Below are 11,724 nucleotides of genomic sequence, written 5' to 3'. Positions count from 1 at the left end.
GAGGAGAACACCAAATGGATATTGGGCTATAGTATTTGCTGATGTTTCTACACGATATGGAACACCAGATGCCGATCTACTCGTATCCAGACATAATCACCAATTACCAAATATGTCATATGGGATACAGACACTGGACATCAGCAACAGATGGGGTTTTAGCTGCATTGCAAGGGAAGAATTATTATCTACGCATTCCCTTCCTAACAAAATAAGATATGGCGCTTGACGCATCAATCATAGATCAGATCTCGGCTTTTTGGCTAAGATCAAGTATAATATCTGATCTTATCAGTTTAAATGTCTGATATGTCCCTTATCTAGGGACCATATATTATAAAATTAAATAAATAAATAAATAAATAAAAAAGATTAAAAAAATAAAAAAAAGTGAAAAATAAATAAAACGATATATTCGTTTTAAGAACAGAAACCTTTTCTATTGTTAAGTATATTCGTTTTAAGAACGAAAATGGCAAGCATTGATTCAAAGGATGCTTACAATTTCAGTACCCATAATAGGTGACCACGGACGTTATTTTTATCTAATTGGATGGCTCAGCTCTAGCAGTATAGAGCACTACCTAATGTGTTTACATTAGCACCTAGGTTATTTACAAAATATGACAACCTGCCACACAATGGTAATGGCTTCTTTGGATGACATACTAATTGTGTGGAAACTTAGGACGGGCTGAACAAATGGTAACAGCCACTTAACAATTATTTGGAAACTAGGATCATTATCCATCCAATTAAATCAAAATTAAAGCCTTCAAACTAAAGGGATTATTTGGGGTTCACCATTAACTCAGTTCCTCATGTCAGTAACTTTGCCAACAGAGGTTACAACCTTAATAGAGGCATACAGCAAAATCATTGACATGAGGATAAACCATCCATCAGACTGGTAGCAAGAATATTGGCAACATATGGTTTCCAGCCACATAATTCAGACCCTTACATTATAAAGATTTACAGAGGGCCAAAATATGAGCTCTTAAAATTAATGGTGATCATTTCGATAGAATGATGAAGCCATACAGAAGCCATATTGGAACTAAATAGTGGAAAGATAACATTGGGCATTGCTCCAATCCTATCATTGTCAGCAACCAGTCTATGGTCCTACATATGGATACTATGCACTAGGATGGTGTGTTACCAATTCCATCTCCAGCTGTGGAGGAAGATGGAATACACAGCAAGCATCATTATTACTAACACTGGGCATAACTACCTGGAAATGTTGGGTGTTTTTTCATGGCCTAAAGTCATGTTGCTCTGGAATATATTAAACAGGTTATTAGATTATAAATTAACAACACTACTGTGGTAGCACATATCAACCACATGGGTGAAAGGGAATCTACATCATGTAACAATCTGGCCAACACAATTTGGCAACCTCATCAGGGGGGGGGTACTAAGGGAAATACTACGAGACTCTGCGTCTGGTGTTTTAATAGTACCCGACTGACCTACCCAACCATGGTTCTAGATGGTACTGGGAATGAGATTAGAACCATGCAGCACCATCCAAAACAGACGGCCAGAGCAATGGACATGATCACAGCGGGCCACAGACAATCAACCTAAAGACAATGTCTAAAATACATAAACTAATGGGAGATGTGTTGCAACCATAATACATCATCCAGCCTGTTAGGAAGCTTTGTTAACCTACAGGGGCTTAGTATTAGTGACATCAACTGTGCCAGAAGTGGCCCATCTACTTACCTATTGCAAGAGAACGGAACAACAGCTTATGAGGGACACCTTTTATGGGAATTCCCCAAAGACCAGGTATTCCCAAATATGGGACATCAGCATCGTCTTAACGTTGTTAAAGAACTGGGCTACAGCCACAGCGCTGTCATTACAGTTTTTGACATTTTACAAAACTGTCATGCTGATGGCTTAGGTCACGGCACTAAGGACTCAGTCCCTACCAAATTAAGGCTGGATACCTTGACCAGTTCACCTGGCAACTTACACTTCTATATTCAGGAATTAGGGAACTAAACAGACAGAGGTCAGCAGGCCTTAAAATAACAAAAAAAAATTAATTAAAAAAAAAAATTATTTTTTTTAGAGCCTACCCTACAGATGATTGACTGTGTTGTGAGACATCTGCAAATATACATGGAACAAACCCAGACCATCAGTGGCACAGAAGAGGAACTTCTCATCAACGACAGACAGCCTCATTAAAGAATAACAGGCCAGGCTAGTTAAATGGCTAACGTAGTATTGACAAAAGTTGGTGTAAACACTAACTGGGTTAAAATCTCACTCCACCAGGCTGCAGCAATGTCGGCAGCATTTAAATTGGAGGTTCCTATGGATAAAATCCTCAGGACTGCAGGATGGCCATCGGAAAGAACATTCTAAAGATTATAACTAACCAGTAATGGAAACTGGAATTTTTCAGAAACATTGTTAAGTTTCTGTACCATAATTTACCCCAAAAGACAGGGGCTATCAATTATTATTAACTTTATGGTTATTTATATATATCATATTGATGTTCAATATGTTATCACTATTCTCCCCAAAACCAAGGCAGACGTGATGATGGACTCGTTCCACGGCTTGAATCACAGAGCTTTGAAATCTTCATGTAGTCACTCACGTGACTCCGAAGTAAAATAGTAAGATTAAACGAGAACTTACCAGTTCGAAGTTTGATCTGTATTTTATGAGGAGTAACGTTGAGGGAATACATGCCCTCCGCTCCCACCCTTGATCATAAACACAACTGGTATCTTTTCTCTAATCTTACTATGCTTAAGTCATTACAGGTATCTGTGATTCACTCCGCTGCTTTGAAGAATGACACACGTGCGTACTGGCGGGTTCTTCATGTATTCCCTCAACGTTACTTCTCATAAAATACAGATCAAACTTCGAACTGGTAAGTTCTCGTTTAATCTTACTATTTCGTAGCATTTCAGGCAGAATGCAGGCCATCAAAGTCAATTTCGTAGTATTTCAGGCAGTGCAGGCCACCAAAGTCAATTTCGTAACATTTCAGGCAGAATGCAGGCCACCAAAGTCAATTTTGTAGCATTTCAGGCAGAGTGCAGGCCACCAAAGTCAATTTTGTAGCACTTCAGGCAGAGTACAGGCCACCAAAGTCAATTTCGTAGTATTTCAGGCAGGGAACAGGCCACCAAAGTCAATTTTGTAGCATTTCAGGCAGGGAGGGTGCAGGCCACCAACGTCAATTCCGTAGCATTTCAGGCAGGGTGCAGGTCACCAACATCAATTTCGTAGTATTTCAGACAGGGTGCAGGACACCAAAGTCAATTTCGTAACATTTTGGGCAGGGTCCAGGCCATCAAAGTCAATTTCTTAGCATTTCAGGCAGAGTGGAAGCTACCAAAGTAAATTTTGTAGCATTTCAGGCAGAGTGCAGGCCACCAATATCAATTTTGTAGCACTTCAGGCAGAGTGCAGGCCACCAAAGTCAATTCCATAGCATTTAGGGCAAGGTGCAGGCCACCAACATCAATTTTGTATATTTCAGACAGGATGCAGGCCACCAACGTCAATCTCGTAGCATTTCAATCAGGGTGCAGGACACCAAAGTCAATTTCGTAGCATTTCGGGCAGGGTCCAGGCCACCAAAGTCAATTTCTTAGCATTTCAGGCAGAGTGCAGGCAACCAAAGTCAATTTCGTAGCACTTTGGGCAGAGTGCAGGCCACCAAAGTCAGTTTCGTAGCATTTCGGGCAGAGTGCAGGCCACCAACGTCAATTTCGTAGCACTTCGGGCAGAGTGCAGGTCACCAAAGTCAATTTCGTAGCACCTCAGACAGAGTGCAGGTCACCAATGTCAATTTTGTAGCACTTCAGGCAGAGTGCAGGCCACCAAAGTCAATTTTGTAGCACTTCAGGCAGAGTGCAGGCCACCAAAGTCAATTTTGTAGCACTTCAGGTAGAGTGCAGGCTACCAAATTCAATTTTATTGCATTTCAAGCAGAGTGCACACCACCAAATTGCCAAACAACTCATTTTGTTGTCATCAAGGGTTTACAAATCATTTATATGCAAGTACATTGCAGACTAGCAGTTCAGTTGATTCACAGCTTAGAATCACATTTAGGATCAGATTTGTCTTAATGGACAAACAAGAACATTTTGTTAGAATATGGTCTCCATTAATTGACTATTTGAAGGGGTAGATCGGTCCAGCACGGGAACCTAACCGAAGCTTGAACTCAGGATTAGATGAAAAGTTATACTTTATAATCCACGAACCTATCTCCGAAGATGTATTATTAGTAAACCATTCCATTCTTTTTACTATCTTGACATTTGTGGGTTTTTTTTCCTCTTTCTCTCTTCCTTCCTATCTTAAAAAAAAACTAGAAGCAGATCCAATCCACAATTGATAATATTAACAATGTACGACTGATGTACATGAAATGTTTATAATATGTTTGCTTCTAATAAAAATATTTTTAAAAAAAGAATCACAGTTGTGGACTCTCCCTCGTGCTCTTAGAAACATAGAAAATAGGTGCAGGCCAATGAACTGGCCTCAACTACTTTCTGTGGCAGAGAATTCCACAGATTCACCACTTTCTGTGTCAAAAAAAATTCTCATCTCGGTACTAAAAGACTTCCCCCTTATCCTTAAACTGTGACCCGTTGTTCTGGACTTCTCCAACATCTGGAACAATTTTCTTGCATCTAGCCTGTCCAACCCCTTAAGAATGTTGTAAGTTTCTATAAGATCCCCCCTCAATCTTCTAAATTCTAGCGAGTACAAGCCGAGTCTATCCAGTCTTTCTTCATATGAAAGTCCTGACATCCCAGGAATCAGTCTGGTGAACCTTCTCTGTACTCCTTCTATGGCAAGAATGTCTTTCCTCAGATTAGGAGACCAAAACTGTACGCAATACTCCAGGTGTGATCTCACCAAGGCCCTGCACAACTGCAGTAGAACCTCCCTGCTCCTATACTCAAATTATTTTGCTATGAATGCTAACATACCATTCGCTTTCCTCACTGCCTGCCGCACCTGCATGCCTACTTTTAATGAATGGTGTACCATGACACCCTGGTCTCTTTGCATCTCCCCTTTTCCTAATCGGCCACCTTTCAGATAATAGTCTACTTTCCTGTTCTTGCCACCAAAGTGGATAACCTCACATTTATCCACATTATACTGCATCTGCCATGCATTTGCCCACTCAACCAACCTGTCCAAGTCACCTTGCAGCCTCCTAGCATCCTCCTCACAGCTAACACTGCCCCCCAGCTTTGTGTCATCCGCAAACTTGGAGATGTTGCATTCAATTCCCTCGTCCAAATCATTAATATATAATGTAAATAGTTGGGGTCCCAGCACCGAGCCTTGCGGTACCCCACTAGTCACTGCCTGCCATTCTGAAAAGGACCCATTTTCTCCTATTCTTTGCTTCCTGTCTGCCAACCAGTTCTTTATCCACATCAATACTGAACCCCCAATACCGTGTTCTTTAAGTACTAATCTCTTATGAGGGTCCTTGTCGAAAGCCTACTGAAAGTCCAGATATAACACATCCACTGGTTCTCCCTTATCCACTATACTAGTTACATCCTCGAAAAATTCTATGATTCGTCAGACATGATTTACCTTTCATAAATCCATGCTGACTTTGTCCAATGATTTCACCACTTTCCAAATGTGCTACTATCCCATCTTTAATAACTGACTAGCATCTTCCCCACTACCAATGTTAGACTAACTGGTCTGTAATTTGCCGTTTTCTCTCTCCCTCCCTTTTTAAAAAGCTACCCTCCAATCCTCAGGAACTACTCCAGAATCTAAAGAGTTTTGAAAAATTATCACTAATGCATCCACTATTTCTGGGGCCACTTCCTTAAGCACTCTGGGATGCAGCCTATCTGGGCCTGGGGATTTATCAGCCTTTAATCCATTCAATTTACCTAACACCACTTCCCGGCTAACCTGGATTTCACTCAGTTCCTCCATCTCATTTGACCCCCGGTCCCCTGCTATTTCCGGCAGATTATTTATGACTTCCTTAGTGAAGACAGAGCCAAAGTAGTTATTCAATTGGTCTGCCATGTCCTTGTTCCCCATGATCAATTCACCTGTTTCTGACTGCAAGGGACCTACATATGCTTTAACTAATCTTTTTCTCTTCAGATATCTATAAAAAAATTTGCAGTCGTTTTTTATGTTCCCTGCCAATTTTCTTTCATAATCTATTTTCCCTTTCCTAATTGAGCCCTTTGTCCTCCTCGGCTGGACTCTGAATTTCTCCCAGTCCTCTGGTAGGCTGCTTTTTCTGTATCCTTCATTTTTTGTTTTGATACTATCCCTGATTTCCCTTGTTATCCACAGATGCACTACCTTCCCTGATTTATTATTTTGCCACACCGGGCTGAACAATTGGTGTAGTTCATCCATGCAGTCTTTAAATGCTTTCCATTGCATATCCACTGTCAACCCTTTAAGAATCAATTGCCAGTCTACCTTGGCCAATTCACGTCTCATACCCTCAAAGTTACCTTTCTTTAAGTTCAGAACCCTTGTTTCTGAATTAACAATGTCACTCTCCATCGTAATGAAGAACTCAACCATATTATGGTCACTCTTGCCCAAGGGGCCACGCACAACAAGACTCTTAACTAACCCTTCCTCATTACTCAATACCCAGTTTAGAATAGCCTGCTCTCTCGTTGGTTCCTCTACATGTTGGTTTAGAAAACCCCCACATACATTCCACAAAATCCTCTTCCTCAGCACCCCAGCCAATTTGATTCACCCAATCTATATGTAGACTAAAGTCACCCATTATAACTGTTTTACATGCATTTCTAATTTCCTGTTTGATGCCATCCCCAACTCCACTACTACTGTTAGGTGGTACACAACTCCCACTAGCGTTTTCTGCCCCTTATTCTCCCAGTCCTCTGGTAGGCTGCTTTTTCTGGCTAATTTGTATGCTTCATCTTTTGTTTTGATACTATCCCTGATTTCCCTTGTTATCCACGGATGCACTACCTTCCCTGATTTTGCCAAACTGGGATGAACAATTGTTGTACTTTCCCATCTTCCAAAATGACCAATTCACATCCAGGCATCCAGGGCTTTATAGTCCCCCCCCCCGGAAGGGTGATTGACAGGCGAGTGGACCAATCAGCTGATCTCAAGATTTTTTCAACACTCATAACTTTTTATTTTTCATCGATCGGAAAAATCCTCGGGGCTGCCTCAGCGAAGGAGGACTATGAGTAAGATGGCCAAAAATCATAGTGATATATGGTAGCGTTTTTTCTAAAATCAATATACAGCTCAGACAGGAAGTGGTCAAGATGAGACTTTTAGTTATATAGATATTTACAAAGTGCGTGGATTGTGACTGACAAGATTCCTCCGAATGTTTGATGGGGAGAAAGTAATTCACATGGATGGCATTGCTTTATTATTTTTATGTGTACCAATATAAAGTGAAAAACTTTAATATGACAAAATAGAAAACACAATGCTGAATATAGGATCAAATGGTATAAAATCTTTTGAGGATAGGGAACAAGGCACCCAAAATTAGTGTTGGGATGACTGACCCACTGCATACACAAAGATCCCAATTATTGACTGGCAGAGCAAATATGCTTATTACCATGGAGACACAAGAAACTTTAGTCTTTAGATTTTAGAGATACGGAGCAAAAACAGGCCATTCATCGCACCGTGTCCAGACAGACCAGCGTTCACACTGGACACTAACTATGGACTATCTACACACTATGGACAATTTTCCAATTTTATCAAAACGAATTAACCTACAAACCTGTACGTCCTTGGAGAGTAGGAGGAAATGGGAGCACTCAGAGGAAACGCATGCAGTCATATGGAGAACCTACAAACTCCATACAATCAGCACCCGTGGTCAGGATTGAACCCGGGTCTCTGGTGCTGTTAGGCAGCAACTCTACCGCTGTGTCACTGTGCTACCCCTGTGGATGCTAAAACCTTGACTGGTGTAACTCGGCAGGTCTGGCAGCATCTGTTAAGGGAATGGACTATGAAGAAGGTCCCCAACCCAAAAGATCACCTATCCATTCCCTCCCCAGATTGTGCCAAGCTTGCTGAGTCACTCTAGCAATTTGTGTTTTATGCCTATTACCATGCTTGTTGTGCAAACTGACAAAGTAAGCCCAATCTAGAACCTTCCTTGGTTTATATTACAATGATTAGTTTAGTTCAGAGAAACAGGCCCTTCAGCCCATCGCGTTTACACTGACATTCGATCACCCATTCACCCTAGTTCTGTTATCCTATTAATGCATTCACTTCCTGCACACTAGGGGCAATTTACGGAGACCAATTAATCTACAAACCAACCCGTATTTAGGATGCAGGAGGAAATCCACATGGTCACAGGGAGAACGTGCAAACTCCACATAAACAGCACCAAGGTCAGAATCAAACCTGGGTCTCTGGCGCTGTGCAGCAGCAGCTCTACCAGCTGCACCGCTGCAGCAAATTAACTAATGCTGAACATGTCTGCTGCCTGGTCTGATGTCGGCCAAGTAACATACCCCATTGTCCTACATCTGGCTGAAGCAGACAAGAGCGTCTCATGGGCATGTCATTTTACAAACTATGTCTCTTCAGCAACCAGCCTCCCATTATGGCCCAGCTGCCCAATGCTCCATGGACATCATTTGTTTGTTTACAGAGCTGGCCTTTTAATTCAAAACTGATTACTGCTTCTGCTTTACATTCCAGCAGCTTTTCTTTTGAAGACTGGTTCTCATGTGTATTAATGCCTGCTATCCACATAATTCCATAACTCTTGAATAATTCCCCTCCCATGGTGCAAAGCAAGTTCATATTCTTGAGGCATGGCGGGGGAGGAGTGAGAGGCATTTGAAATTTGGGATATAATGTCAGCACAAAGTAACCAAACATTTCTGCCCACTCCCAATGCTCCCAAGGTAACTTACAAAACTGCTTCGTAACCTCAGCTTCAAAGGAAAAGACCACGCTAAATTATTGAGCCGGTTAGTTTCCCCACAACTCTGAGTGGCATAGGCATAGTTGATGTACATAGAATATAAAACAGAACAGCATATGAACAGGTCCATCAGGCACAAAGAGCATCTGAACCTGATGCCAAGTTAAACTTTTACCAAGTTAAGGTATCCTCCGCCTGCACGTGACCCATATCACTCCATCCCTGTAAACCCATGTGCTGATCTAAAAACCTTTTAAATATCACGGTCATATCTATCTCCCCCATCGGCCGTGTCAGGGCAGACACTCTGTGTGAACTTTGGCTCATACATTTCCATTAAATTTTGATCCTCTCACCTTAAAAGGAACATCCAGTCTTCCAGCCTAAACTGCATTTTAATTGCTGAAACGGAAGAGTGGCCCAGACTTTAACATTATTAAAGTAATAATGATGAGTGTTCATCATTATAAACAGAGCAATTTGGACGTCAGCTTCTGGCATCTACATCTCTCCTCATGGACGCGCACAGATGTTGTCAGAAATATCCCATTCCTAAATGAGGTGATGTTTGTTTTTTAATTTATTTTTATTAGAAGCAGTGTACAAAACTATAAACCGTGGCATATGACATAATACATTTACTGTACAGCTTCAATTTTAATTTTTAGCAAAAGATGAAAAAGACAAAGAGAGAAAAAGCAAGAGAGAGAGAGAGTGAAAGAGAAAGTGAATGTGTAAGAATAGAACCCCTAGGCTACCAAATTAGTGTAGTCGAAGCGTGAGTAAGTAAAAGAAATGAGAAAAACGTAAATAAATCAAAAGACAAAAACAGAAAGAAAAACAAAAAGTAATGATATACCTGCCTCATATCTCTCCCCACCCATCACCCAACCCGTAATTCGATTTAATTCCAAAATTGTGTTGTACCATACTATCCCTGTAATGAATCAATGAATGGTCCATGTCTTCGAAAATTGCTCTGGTTTTTCTGCTAAGACAAGTCTCATATTTTCAAGATGTAGCGCCTCAGACATGTTTGTAATCCACATTTTAAGAGTAGGGGCAGATGTATTTTTCCAATTAGTTTTTTCGCCTTCATCAGGCCATAATTAAGGAAACGTCTTTGAAATATTGATAGCTCAGGGCAGGCTTCTGATCCGAAAATAATCAGTTCCATGTGGGGGTCCAGTTTTGTTTTTAATGTTTTTGAGAAAATTTCAAAAATTCCTTTCCAAAAGTTATGTAGTTTTATGCAAGAGATGAAGGAATGTGTTATAGTTGCTTCTTGAAGGAGACATTTGTCACAAATAGGTGATACATTTGAAAAGATCTTATTCAGTTTAGTCTTTGAATAGTAAAGTATGTGCAGTGTTTTAAATTAGATTAAAGTGTGTCTAACATTAATCAAACAATTGTGTAGATGTAAAAGATTTTCTTCCCATCTGTCTTTTGGAATTTTTAGGCCTAGTTCCTCTTCCCAGTCTCTTCTAATTACATCTGACGATGGGATTTCTATATTTAGAAGGGTGTTATACAAATATGATGTTAAATTGTTTGACTCTGAGTTTCTAGTCATCCATTCGTCTAATATACTATATCTGGCAGCAGAGTTTGGTAGTTATGGGTATATGTTTTCAAATAGTCTCGAATTTGAAGATATCTAAAATATTGATTATTCAGGTGGTATTTCGACTGTAATTTATGAAATGACAGAATATTTCCCATCTCGTAGAGATCTCCAAGTTTTTTAATTCCTAGTCTTTCCAAATAAGTAAACGTTTTATCTATAATAGATGGCTTAAACAAAGGGTTATTAGCTATTGGTGAAAGAAGAGATAAATTTCTTAGTTTAAAAGTTGATTTTACTTGTCTCCAGATTCGTAAAGTGCTGTGAATAATCGGATTTTTATCGTATAGTGTGTTCTTCAACTTTATTGGGGAGAGAAGAATTGCGCCTATATTAAAAGGCGAGCAATCCTCTCTCTCCATTATTAACCAGTCTACCTGTTGGCATGCTTTATCCAGCCAATAAATTACATTTTTAATATTCGTTGCCCAATAATAGTATAAGAAATTGGGGAGAGCCAATCCATTTCTTTGGGTTTACATAGATGTTGTTTATGAATTCTATCTGTTTTATAATCCCAGATAAAGTTTGTAATCTGAGAATCAAGATTTAAAAAAACATTTTTAGGTAGGTATATTGGTATTGATTGAAATAAATAGAGAACTTGTGGGAGGAAGATCATTTTTATAGCATTTTTTCTGCCTATTAGAGACATCGGAAGTGTTTTCCAAAATTGAATAAGAGCATTTAATTTAGTAACTAAAGGCGGGAGGTTTGCGTTGAATAGAGAGGTATATTTTCTGGTTACCTGAACACCCAGATATTTAAATTTTTCCGTAGCAATTCTGAAAGGGAATTTTAAAAGGTGTGTCGGTTCTTGAGGTTTTATTGCCATAATTTCACTTTTGTTCCAGTTATTTCCATATCCTGAAAAGGAACCGAATTCCTGGATAAGATTTAATATATTTGGAATGCTAACTTGGGAATTGGTGATATATAATAATACATCATCTGCATATAATGATTTATTATTGGAGTATTTAGTATTATAGCCATGATTGTTCCGATGTACTCATACTTTCGGCTAAGGGTTCAATCGCAAGGGCAAATAACGGGGGTGATAATGCACATCCCTGTCAAATACCCCTGGATAACTGAAATTTAGGAGAGA

General features: G+C 39.9%; 1 pseudogene; it reads left to right on the top strand.

Moving 5' to 3' along the window:
* Positions 1–243: 243 nt before the first annotated feature.
* On the top strand, positions 244–352 carry LOC116971651 (annotated as a pseudogene).
* Positions 353–11,724: the final 11,372 nt, after the last annotated feature.

Source organism: Amblyraja radiata, chromosome 3 (assembly GCF_010909765.2).
Source record: "Amblyraja radiata isolate CabotCenter1 chromosome 3, sAmbRad1.1.pri, whole genome shotgun sequence".
Classification (NCBI taxonomy): domain Eukaryota; kingdom Metazoa; phylum Chordata; class Chondrichthyes; order Rajiformes; family Rajidae; genus Amblyraja; species Amblyraja radiata.
Note: the sequence above shows the minus strand (reverse complement) of the source record. Positions and strands in the feature narration are given on the sequence as shown.